Source organism: Sciurus vulgaris (genome assembly GCF_902686455.1).
Source record: "Sciurus vulgaris genome assembly, chromosome: 19".
Classification (NCBI taxonomy): domain Eukaryota; kingdom Metazoa; phylum Chordata; class Mammalia; order Rodentia; family Sciuridae; genus Sciurus; species Sciurus vulgaris.
The window spans coordinates 30,480,927-30,493,021 of record NC_136480.1 but is presented as its reverse complement, the minus strand read 5'-3'; positions in this window follow the sequence as shown (position 1 = coordinate 30,493,021).

Here is a 12,095-nt window from a genome sequence, read left to right as displayed (position 1 = left end):
TGACTGTAAAGTCATAGACATTAAAGTTAAAGCCCCATACTCTTACTGTATGACTGGTGAAACTGACTTGCTCTATGTTTAAGATCAAGACTTAAAGATTAAGATTAAAACAAAAGGGTCAAGAGAATAAGTATTTGGTTCTTGCCCTCAGAGTCAGCCTGAACACAGGGAACAAGAGAACTTCTCTAAGGAGCTTTGCAACTGTGGGCCACACAAGCTTCTGATCAGGGAGATTGATAAGACCACTAGAGGATGAAAAGCCAATCAGTACACCTGCTACAGAGGAGGATCCTTGGGAAAAGGAGCCATCCCTAATGTTTCCAAAGAAAGCCACCTCATCATGGAGACCCTACCAGGTGAATGGCCCTAAAGGAGCTAAGAAGCTGCTCTCAAGTTCCCCAAGAGTGACCCCTGTGGAAACTCAGCTGACTCTTAACAGCAGATAGAAACAAGGTCAATTTGACAAGCTTGACCTTAAACACCTAGCAAAACAGTTAAAACCAAAACACAGTCATTCCTGGACATTTTAAAAACAAAACAATAGTTATTTTCATGTAACTTAAGATGTACACTTGTGTTAGCCCCCAAAATAAATAAAACTGGAGGTAACAAAAAATATTCTTAGACAAAAATGCCTGATAACTATCAAGAGAAACTGTTAGAATTATATGTTTTTAGTCAGTTTAAGGCCTACAGATCCTCCTAACCTCCAGTACAGGTAGATTTAATCCATGTGTGCTGGTATGATTCTCTAGCCCTGAGAAACAAAACTAAAGGGATCTCCACTAAACAAAAAGATCATACCAGTAAAGAGATAATTTACAAAAATGAGATGACATTGAGTAACTTAACTAAATGTTGTATTAATATTCCTGATAACTCCAACAGTGTTAAGATTTATAATTAAGGCCTTATCCTCTACAACCTTGTTAGGACTTTTATGTAAACAACGTCTCAGCACTTCCACCTCCTGGTAAGAGATTATCAATTTCTATCAGCTTCATGATATTCATTGACATGTTCCAGATGCTATTTATTTTGTACTCATGGTTTTTTGTTTCTTTCATAGAACAAGACTTTTACCCCTAGAAATATCCAATTTCTAAAAAGGAACTTTTTACTACTTGCCCCACCCCACATCACCCCCTCTCAGCTCGAAGCAGTGAGAGCGGTCATTGCTCTTTTTTCCTTACACTGGTAAAAAGTCCCTAAATTTCGAGGGGTAATAAAAATTTTAAAACAGTCAATGTAGGTAGGTAAATTGGGTTATATCACAAAAATAAGGGCCAGTTTGTGTCCAGAAACTTGGAAACAAATGACCTCTGAGAGATTAAAATATTAATGCTTCCAGAGCCCTTCCTCCACCCTTACCAAGAACTTGCTCCTGTTTTAACCTGTTGTTAAGTCTCTCTAATAGGTTCAACTTATGAGAGAACCAGCCCCAAGAGACCACTGATTTCCAAAACCCATTTCAGTCAGGAGACTATGTCTACATCAAATTGTTCCAGAAAGGACTATCACCAAGCTTAAATGAAAGGGAACTTATTCACAACATGGACTCATCACATCTGAGTCAAGACAACATGAAAATGGACAGCTCTCAGAGACCCCAACCACCATCTAAAGATAAGACTGAAAAAATGGTAATTGTGTTTTTTCTCTTGCTGGGACTATGTCAGGAATAACTCCATGTTTAACCATTCAACTTTTTGAGATTACCAAATGTAGTATACCGTAATAGTATATTAAATTCTGTATACTATTATGATGGGGAAGGATAGTAAAAAAAAAAAAAAAAACAACATATGGGGCTAATATCTAAGTGAGTGGCCCTTGTCTTAGTTCCCCTCCTACTGGAAATAAATATAACAGCAATAAGGACCACTACAATCACCTATACAATACTAATGAATCAATGGTTTGATTATGTACAAAAAACCAGTGGGGAATGTGATGGGCTCACAGATCTGGCTCCATGAGAATGTTATAGGCCAGACTCTAAGGGAAATGACTAAACAGACTCCATTTTGCTCTGAGACTCTATGTTATGTAGGAAATAAGTTTCTCCCACGGAAACACCTGCCTCTGTACCCATCATCAGTTACTTAGTGTGACATGTTTAATAATGTACAATGGCAACTCCTATGTAGTAAATATTGCTCTCCTTTGACCTCTGTTGCTCTTAACCAATGTACCATGTAAACAGTAATTGTGTAGATGTTAGCAACCATTTTTCATTTGTGCCTAGGTAAGGGTCAGTTTGACCCACTTCCCCTCTGTCAATGATCTCATGATGTTAGTTTGTAATTTTGAATCATAGCAACAAACACTTATGATTGATGTGATTTTTGGTATAAGAACACCTACAACCCTGTGGTTGGGGCTGTTCACCCAATAGCCATTTTTTTAGGCATTGTGTGAGACAGCTGGCCAGCTTAATAAAGACTCTCAAATTTGGACTTCTCAGTGGTGATCGGTCTGTTCTTAAGTTGCGCCCCATAACACCTTTTCCCCCACATCTTTGCCAACACCTATTGTTGCTTGTATTCTTGATAATCACCATTCTAATTGGGATGAGATGGAATCTTAGGGTAGTTTTGATTTGCATTTCTCTTATTACTAAAGATGTTGAACAGTATTTTATATATCTGTTCTTTGCTTGTAGATCTTCTTCTGTGAAGTGTCTGTTCGTTTTCTGAGCCCCCAAATGCGCTGTTTTGTTACTGGTCATGCCTAAAGCAGATGACTTTCACTTTCTAAAAGTTTACAAAGCATTTTCAACCTCGGATGGAAAAATGCATTTGGAATGAATTATTCTCTTTACTCATAGCAAGAGAAAACTCTTCTTTAAGTACAACTCTTTTCATGTGCATGATGTAATTAGTGCTATGATTCATTTCTTTTATTAGACCAGAAAACATGATAATGAAATTTTCTGCATGTTAACTCCAGAAGCTTTTCAAATCATATTTGTACCTTTTATTCTCCATGTATTTCTTTTCACTCGCATTTTTGCATTTTAATTTTTGTCAATATTATTTTATGTTAATGTGAAAGATAAACCCACAGTGAGGGTAGGAAAGACAGCAGTAGCTAATCCCCAGTAAGAGTAATTTTGATGACAGGAAAGGTAGCTTCTTGAGGGGAAACCAAACTTACCCGACTGCCTTGTCTGACAGATTTGCTCTTGGATGCTGTGAAAAAAACTAACTATGCTGGTCATAGTTTGTGAGCTACCACAAAATGTGTCCTTATCTTTGATGTTTATGTCTGATTTGCAACCAGAAAAAATCATGCCACATTCCTGCTTAAGGAACATGAGGCAAGACCTGGAGAATGGATTACATGTGTCATATCCTGGTGATCTCCACACTATGGATACCTGCACTTGTATGGCATTCTTTATTAAGACAATAAACTCAATGTTCTATGTTTAGCCAACCTGAGTCTTTAAAAATGAATTCCCTGAGTGTGTAACTTTCCTCTTGAAAAGAGTCTTTCAATAAACAGATACATCAGTCAATTTAATAAAATATAAAAATGGTTGAATGTTGTTCAAACCATCTAATATCACTGTTTTCATGGACATTTCCAATTTGAAGCCTGATGCTCCTCTACTTCCAAAAACCCTCTGGTTACATCACACTGGACCATGAATATTAGTTGCTCTCTCTTTTCATCTTGTGGATGGTTATTCCTCACTCAAAGTGTGAAAAGTTTTCTGATTCTTAGAAGAGGTGTGTTGTTCAATCTCAGGAGTCATTGGTCATCACACAGCAGGGGCTGTACATTTATAGTGCATTAAGTGGCACTAGAACTTCCTGGAGAAAAAAAGCAATTGTCTTAAAATATTTTTTACCTCTTATAATTATGGCTTCTTATAATTTAATATTTTATTTAACCTGAACAGAAATGCAAACCTCAAGGTGAGTTTGGAAATCCTAGAAGGAGTAATACTCCAAACCACATGGTCAGTGTGAGAGTGGACAGGGAAGATAGTCTTGCATTTTAGGGAGAGGACCCTCAGAGCCACTGGAAACCCATGTGAGATAACTCTAACCCCAGAGTAGATGCATTGCAATATACTGAATGGATTTGAACTAACTTGAATTTAAGTTAAGAAAATGTGATATTGAGTGTAATCTACATGATTGGGAGTCTTCAGATCCCTCACACAGGTGTATCCAGTGAGTTGAGAAAAGTTTTGATTTGACTCTCCCCAGGTTGCTATTATTCATCAGAGAATAAAATAAAAGTAAGAGACAGGTGACATGTTCCATGGGGAAGCCACAGTTCTGTTTTCTCCAGTGGGATCTTGTCACCCTCTTACAGATGTTAAAATTAAAGATCTACAGAGAGATAGAGTCTCCCCCAGGCAGCTCTGTGCAGTCTGGCAGTGGGCTCCTCCCACAGGGACAGATCCTCCAGCCTCACGGAGCAGGCCCCCAAGTGAGAGCCCTTCTGCACAGAAGCAGCATGGCCAGCTCCATCCCGCCCTGCTGCCAGGTCTGGCCCGCCCACAGGTTGATTCAGAGACCAGCACAGGGCGCCAGGAACTCCCCCAAGCAGCCCAGCCCCCTCTGGCAGGAAGCACCTCTCTAGGCTAGCTTCCCAGGGCAGACCGCCCAGTGAGAGCCTCTGGACGCAGAGCCAGCCACAAGTCCCCAAGCCAGCAGAGACCTTCGACATGCAAGCAGCTTCTGGGACCAGGGCTGGGCAGTCAGAGACCTCTTCAGGCAGCCTTGTCCCCCTCCAGCTGCAGGCTTTTTCCACAGGGCGATCCAAGATGGTGGACTAGAGGGCAACTGCACCTCCAGTCACTCCAGAACCCAGGATTCAAGAAGGGGAGGCATTGAGAGACTCGGACTAAAAAAGAACCTCAGGGTAAGTCTCCCCCACCCAGCGAAGCTCAGCTGGGTGGCAGGCCTGGATTCGAGTGGCTAATTAGAGTAGGACAGGGCAGATAGAGTCTCCCCCAGGAAACTCTGTGCAGTCTGGCAGTGGGCTCCTCCCACAGGGACAGATCCTCCAGCCTCACAGAGCAGGCCCACAAGAGAGAGCCCTTCTGCACAGAAGCAGCGCAGCCAACTCAGGCCCGCCCCGGCCAACTCCGGCACGCCCCACTGCCAGCTCCGGCCCGCCCACAGGTTGCTTCAATGACCAGCACAGGGTTCCAGGGACTTCCCCAAGCAGCCCAGGCCCCTCGGTGGGAAGCGCCTCTCTAGGCTAGCTTCCCGGGGCAAACCGCCCAGTGAGAGCCTGTCTACACAGAGCCAACCACAAGTCCCCAAGACAGTGGAGACCTCCGACCTGCAACCAGCCTCTGGGACCAGGACTGGGCAGCAAGAGACATCTCCAGGTCTCTCTCCCTGGAACCAGTAGTGGGCTAGGGGCAGCGTTCTTCGGAAGCACTGCATTATCAAATTAATCCAAGACTTTTGGCTACTGAAGGCTGGTAGGTGATACACTGGAAGTCTACAGGGACACTATAAGCCAATAGAGGAAATCTACAATATCACAGAGTCCCACTGACATCTGACCAAAATGAGAAAACAAGGGAAGAAAATGTCCGAAAAAAAACCTAGATACTATATCAATAAAACCCAATGACAGCACAGCAGAAGAAATGTCCAAAAGAGAGTTCAGAATGTACATAATTAAAACAATCATGGAAGCAAACGAGGAGATGAAAGAACAAATGCAGGCATTAAATGAACACACCAATCAACAGTTAAAAGAGCAAATAAGGGAAGCAAAAGAACATTTCAATAAAGAGTTAGAGATACTGAAAAAAAAAAAACCAAACACAAATCCTTGAAATGAAGGAAACAATAAACCAAGTTAAAAATGCCATAGAAAAACAGGTGTTGGTGAGGATGTGGGGAGAAAGGTACACTCATACATTGCTGGTGGGGCTGCAAATTAGTGCAGTCACTCTGGAAAGCAGTGTGGAGATTCCTTAGAAAACTTGGAATGGACCCTACATTTGACCCAGCTATCCCACTCCTTGGCCTATACCCAAAGGATCTAAAATCAGCATACTACAGAGATACAGCCACATCAATGTTCATAGCTGCTCAATTCACAATAGCCAGACTATGGAACCAACCTAGATGCCCTTCAATTGACGAGTGGATAAAGAAACTGTGGTATATATACACGATGGAATATTACTCAGCCATAAAGAATGACAAAATTATGGCATTTGCAGGCAAATGGATGAAATTGGAGAATATCATGCTAAGTGAGATAAGCCAATCTCAAAAAGACAAGGGACGAATGATATCACTAATAAGTGGAGGATGACACATAATGGGGGGAAGGGATGGGTTAGTGTTAGGGTTAGAGTTAGGGTTAGGGAGGGGGGCAAGTATGGAGGAAGAAAGTACTGTATAGAGGGTAAAGAGGGATGGGAGGGGTGGGGGGAAGGGGAAAAAATAACAGAATGAATCAAACAACATTATTGTATGTGGATTTATGATTACACAAATGGTATGCCTTTGCGCCATGTACAAACACAGAGGCAACATGTATCCCATTTGTTTACAATAAAATAAAAAAATTAAAAAAATGCCATAGAAAGCATAACCAATAGGATAGATCCCCTGGAAGACAGAACCTCAGATATTGAAGACAAAATATTTAATCTTGAAAACAAGGTTGACCAAACAGAAAAGATGGTAAGAAATCATGAACAGAATCTACAAGAATTATGGGATATCATGAAGAGGCCAAATTTAAGAATTATTGGGATTGAAGAAGGCTTAGAGAAAAAAACCAAAGGAATGAACAATCTATTCAATGAAATAATATCAGAAAATTTTCAAAATCTGAAGAATGAAATGGAAAACCAAGTACAAGAGGCTTATAGGACTCCATATATACAAAATTACACAGACCTACACTAAGGCACATTATTATGAAAATACCTAACATTCAAAATAAAGACAGAATTTTAAGGCCGCGAGAGAAAACAATGAGATTACATTCAGGGGGAAACCAATAATAATATCAGCAGATTTTTCAATCCAGACCCTAAAAGCTAGAAGGGCCTGGAACAACATTTACCAAGCCCTGAAAGAAAATGGAAGTCAACCAAGAATTTTATACCCAGCAAAACTTACTTTCAGATTTGATGATGAGATAAGATCCTTCCATGATAAATAAAAGCTAAGGGAATTCACAAAAAGAAAGCAAGCATTACAGAACATTCTCAGCAAAATATTCCATGAGGAAGAGATGAAAATCAATGATGCAAATCAGCAATGGGAGGAACTAGCCTAAAGGAATAGCCAAATAAAGGGGAAACCAAATCATGACAAAAAACAAAAATGAGTCAAATGACTGGAAATACAAGTCATATCACCATAATAACCCTGAATGTTAATGGCCTGAACTCACCAATCAAAAGACATAGAGAGGCAGAATGGATTAAAAAGAAAAATCCAACAATTTGCTGCCTGCAAGAGATTCATCTCATAGAAAGAGATACCCACAAACTAAAGGTGAAAGGATGGGAAATAACATACCATGCACACGAACACAGCAAAAAAGCTGGAGTATCCATCCTCATTTCAGATAATGTGGTCTTCAAGCCTAAACTACTCAAAAGGGATAAAGAAGGACATTACATATTGCTTAAGGGAAGCATAAATCAACAAGACATAACAATCATAAATATCTATGCCCCGAACATTGGCTCATCCATGTACATCAAACAAATCCTTCTCAATTCCAGAAATCAAATAGACCACAACACAATAATACTAGGTGATTTTAACACACCTCTCTCACCGCTGGATAGATCATCCAAACAAAAATTGAATAAAGAAACCATAGATCTCAAAATCACAATCAACAATTTAGACTTAACCAACTTATATAGACTATATCATCCAACAAAGAACAAATATACTTTCTTCTCAGCAGCACAAGGATCCTTCTCTAAAATAGACCATGTCTTATGCCACAAAGCTACTGCTAGCAAATACAAGAAGATAGAGATACTACCTTGTGCTCTATCAGATCATAAGGCATTGAAATTAGAAATAAATGACAGAATAAAAAAACAGAAACTTCTCCAATACCTGGAGATTAAATAATACACTATTATATGATGAATGGATAACAGTAGACATCAGGAGTGAAATAAAAAAATTTTTAGAAGTAAACGAGAACAAAGACACATCCTATCAAAATCTCTGGGACACTATGAAAGCAGTACTTAGAGGAAGATATATTTCATGGGGTGCATTCAACAAAAGAAGTAGAAATCAACAAATAAACGACTTAACATTACAGCTCAAAGCCCTAGAAAAAGAACAGCAGACCAACACCAAAAGTAGTAGAAGACAGGGAATAGTTAAAATCAGAGCCAAAATCAATGAAATTGAAACAAAAGAAACAATCAGAAAAATTAACAAAATAAATAGTTGGTTCTTTGAAAAAATAAACAAAATTGATAAACCCTTAGCCACGCTAACAAAGAGAAAGAGGGAGAAAACTCAAATTACTAAAATTCGGAATGAACAAGGAAATATCACAACAGACACGATTGAAATACAAAACATAATTAGAAGCTATTTTGAAAATATATACTCCAACAAAACAGAAATCCTCGAAGACATCAACAAGTTTCTAGAGACATATGAATTACCTAAACTGAATGAGGAGGACATACACAACTTAAATAAATCAATTTCAAGCAATGAAATAGAAGGGGTCATCAAAAGCCAACCAACAAAGAAAAGTCCAGGACCAGATGAGTTCTCAGCCGAGTTCTACAAAACCTTCAAAGAAGAGCTCATTCCAATACTTCTCAAAGTATTCCATAGAATAGAAGAGGAGGGAACCCTCCAAAACTCATTCTATGAAGCCAATATCACCCTGATACCTACACCAGACAGAGATACATCGAGGAAAGAAAATTTCAGACCAATATCCTTGTTATTTCTATTTTTTTTTATTTTATTGTAAACAAATGGGATACATATTGTTTCTCTGTTTGTACATGGCATAAAGGCATACCATTTGTGTAATCATAAATTTACATAGAGTAATGTTGTTTGATTGATTCTGTTATTTTTTCCCTTCCCCCCACCCCTGCCACCACTCTTTTCCCTCTATACAGTGCTTCCTTCCTCCATACTTGCCCCCCTCCCTAACCCTAACTCTAACCCTAACACTAACCCTTCCCTCCACCCATTGTGTGTCATCATCCACTTATTAGTGATATCATTCGTCCTTGGGCTTTTTGAGATTGGCTTATCTCACTTAGCATGATATTCTCCAATTTCATCCATTTGCCTACAAATGCCATAATTTTAGCATTCTTTATGGCTGAGTAATATTCCATTGTATATATATACCACAGTTTCCTTAACCATTCATCAATTGAGGGGCATCTAGGTTGGTTCCACAGTCTGGCTATTGTGAATTGAGCAGCTATGAACATTGATGTGGCTGCATCTCTGTAGTATGCTGATTTTAAGTGCTTTGGGTATAGGCCAAGGAGTGGGACAGCTGGATCAAATGCAGGGTCCATTCCAAGTTTTCTAAGGAATCTCCACACTGCTTTCCAGAGTGGCTGCACTAATTTGCAGCCCCACCAGCAATGGATGAGTGTACCTTTCTCCCCACATCCTCGCCAACACCTGTTGTTGCTCGTATTCTTGATAATCGCCATTCTAATTGGGGTGAGATGGAATTTTAGGGTGGTTTTGATTTGCATTTCTCTTATTACTAGATGTTGAACAGTTTTCCATATGTTTGTTGATTGCTTGTAGATCTTCTTCTGTGAAGTGTCTATTCATTTCCTTAGACCATTTGTCGACTGGATTATTTGAATTCTTGGAGTAGAGTTTTTTGAGTTCTTTATAGATTCTGGAGATTAGTGCTCTATCTGAAGTATGATTGGCAAAGATATTCTCCCACTCTGTAGGCTCTCTCCTCGCATTGCTGATAGTTTCCATTGCTGAGAGAAAGCTTTTTAGTTTGAATCTATCCCAGTAATTGATTCTTGCTTTTATTTCTTGTGCTATGGGAGTACTATTAAGGAAGTCTGGTCCTAAGCCGACATGTTGAAGATCTGGACCTACTTTTTCTTCTATAATCTGCAGGGTCTCTGGTCTGATTCCGAGGTCCTTAATCCATTTTGAGTTTAGTTTAGTGCATGGTGAGAGATATGGGTTTAGTTTCATTCTGTTGCATATGGATTTCCAATTCTCCCAGCACCATTTGTTGAAGAGGTTATCTTTTCTCCATTGCATATTTTTGGCCCCTTTGTCTAGTATGAGAAAATTGAATTTTTTGGGTTTGTGTCTGTGTCCTCTATTCTGTACCATTGATCTACCTTTCTATTTTGGTACCAATACCATGCCGTTTTTGTTACTATTGCTTTGTAGTAGAGTTGAAGATCTGGTATTGCAATATCCCCTGTTTCACTCCTCCAGCTAAGGAATTCTTTAGCAATTCTGGGTTTCTTATTCTTCCAGATGAATTTCATAATTGCTTCCTCTATTTCTGTAAGGTACATCATTGGGATTTTAATTGGAATTGCATTGAATCTATATAGCACTTTTGGTAGTATGGCCATTTTGACAATATTAATTCTTCCTATCCAAGAACATGGAAGATCTTTCCAACTTCTAAAGTGTTCTTTAATTTCTTTCTTTAGTGTTCTGTAGTTCTCATTGTAGAGGTCTTTCACATCTTTTGTGAAATTGATTCCCAAGTATTTTATTTTTTTCCAGGCTATTGTGAATGGGGTAGTTTTCCTAATTTCTGTTTCTGAAGATTCATCACTTATGTATAAAAATGCATTGAATTTATGGGCATTGATCTTATAACCTGCTACTTTACTGAATTCACTTATGAGTTCTAAGAGTTTTCTGGTGGAATTTCCAGGTTCCTCTAAATATATCATGTCATCAGTGAACAGGGATAGTTTGAGTTCTTCTTTTCCAATTCGTATCCCTTTAATTTCTTTGGTTTGTCTAATTGCTCTGGCTAGAGTCTCAAGAAGGATTTTGAATAGAAGGGTTGAAAGAGGGCATCCCAGTCCTGTTCCAGTTTTTAGGGGGAATGCTTTCAGTTTTTCACCATTTAGAATGATATTAGCCATGGGCTTAGTGTAGATGGCCTTTACAATGTTGAGGAATGTTCCCACTATCCCTATATTTTCTAGTGTTTTGAGCATGAAGAGGTGCTGTATTTTATCAAATTCTTTTTCTGCATCTATTGAAATAATCATGTGATTCTTGACTTTAAGTCTATTGATATGGTGAATTACATTTATTGATTTCCTGATGTTGAACCAACCTTGCATCCCTGGGATGAAACCCACTTGATCATGGTGCACTATCTTTTTAATATGTTCTTGTATGCGATTTGCTAAAATTTTGTTGAGAATTTTTGCGTTGATATTCATTAAGGATATTGGTCTGAAATTTTCTTTCCTTGATGAATCTCAGTGTGGTTTAGGTATCAGTGTGATATTGGCTTCATAGAATGAGTTTGGGAGGGTTCCCTCCTCTTCTATTTTATGGAATACTTTGAAAAATATTGGAATGAACTCTTTCTTAAAGGTTTTGTAGATCTCGACTGAGAATCCATCTGGTCCCGGACTTTTCTTTGTTGATAGGCTTTTGATGACTTCTTCTATTTCAGTACTTCAAATTGGTCTATTTAAATTGTGTATGTCCTCCTCGTTCAGTTTAGGCAATTCATATGTCTCTAGAAACCTGTTGATGTCTTCGAAATTTTCTATTTTTTTGGAGTATAGATATTCAAAATAGCTTCTAATTATGTTTTCTATTTCAATCCTGTCTGTTGTGATATTTCCTTGTTCATCCCGAATATTAGTGATGGGGGTTTTCTCTCGCCTTCTCTTTGTTAATGTGGTTAAAGCTTTATCAATTTTGTTTATTTTTTTGAAGAACCAACTCTTTATTTTGTCAATATTTTGTATTTTTTCTTTTGTTTCAATTTCATTGATTTCAGCTTGAGTTTAACTATTTCCTGTCTTCTACTACTTTTGGTGCTGGTCTGTTTCTCCTTTTCTAGGGCTTTAAGCTGTAGTGTTAGCTCGTTTATTT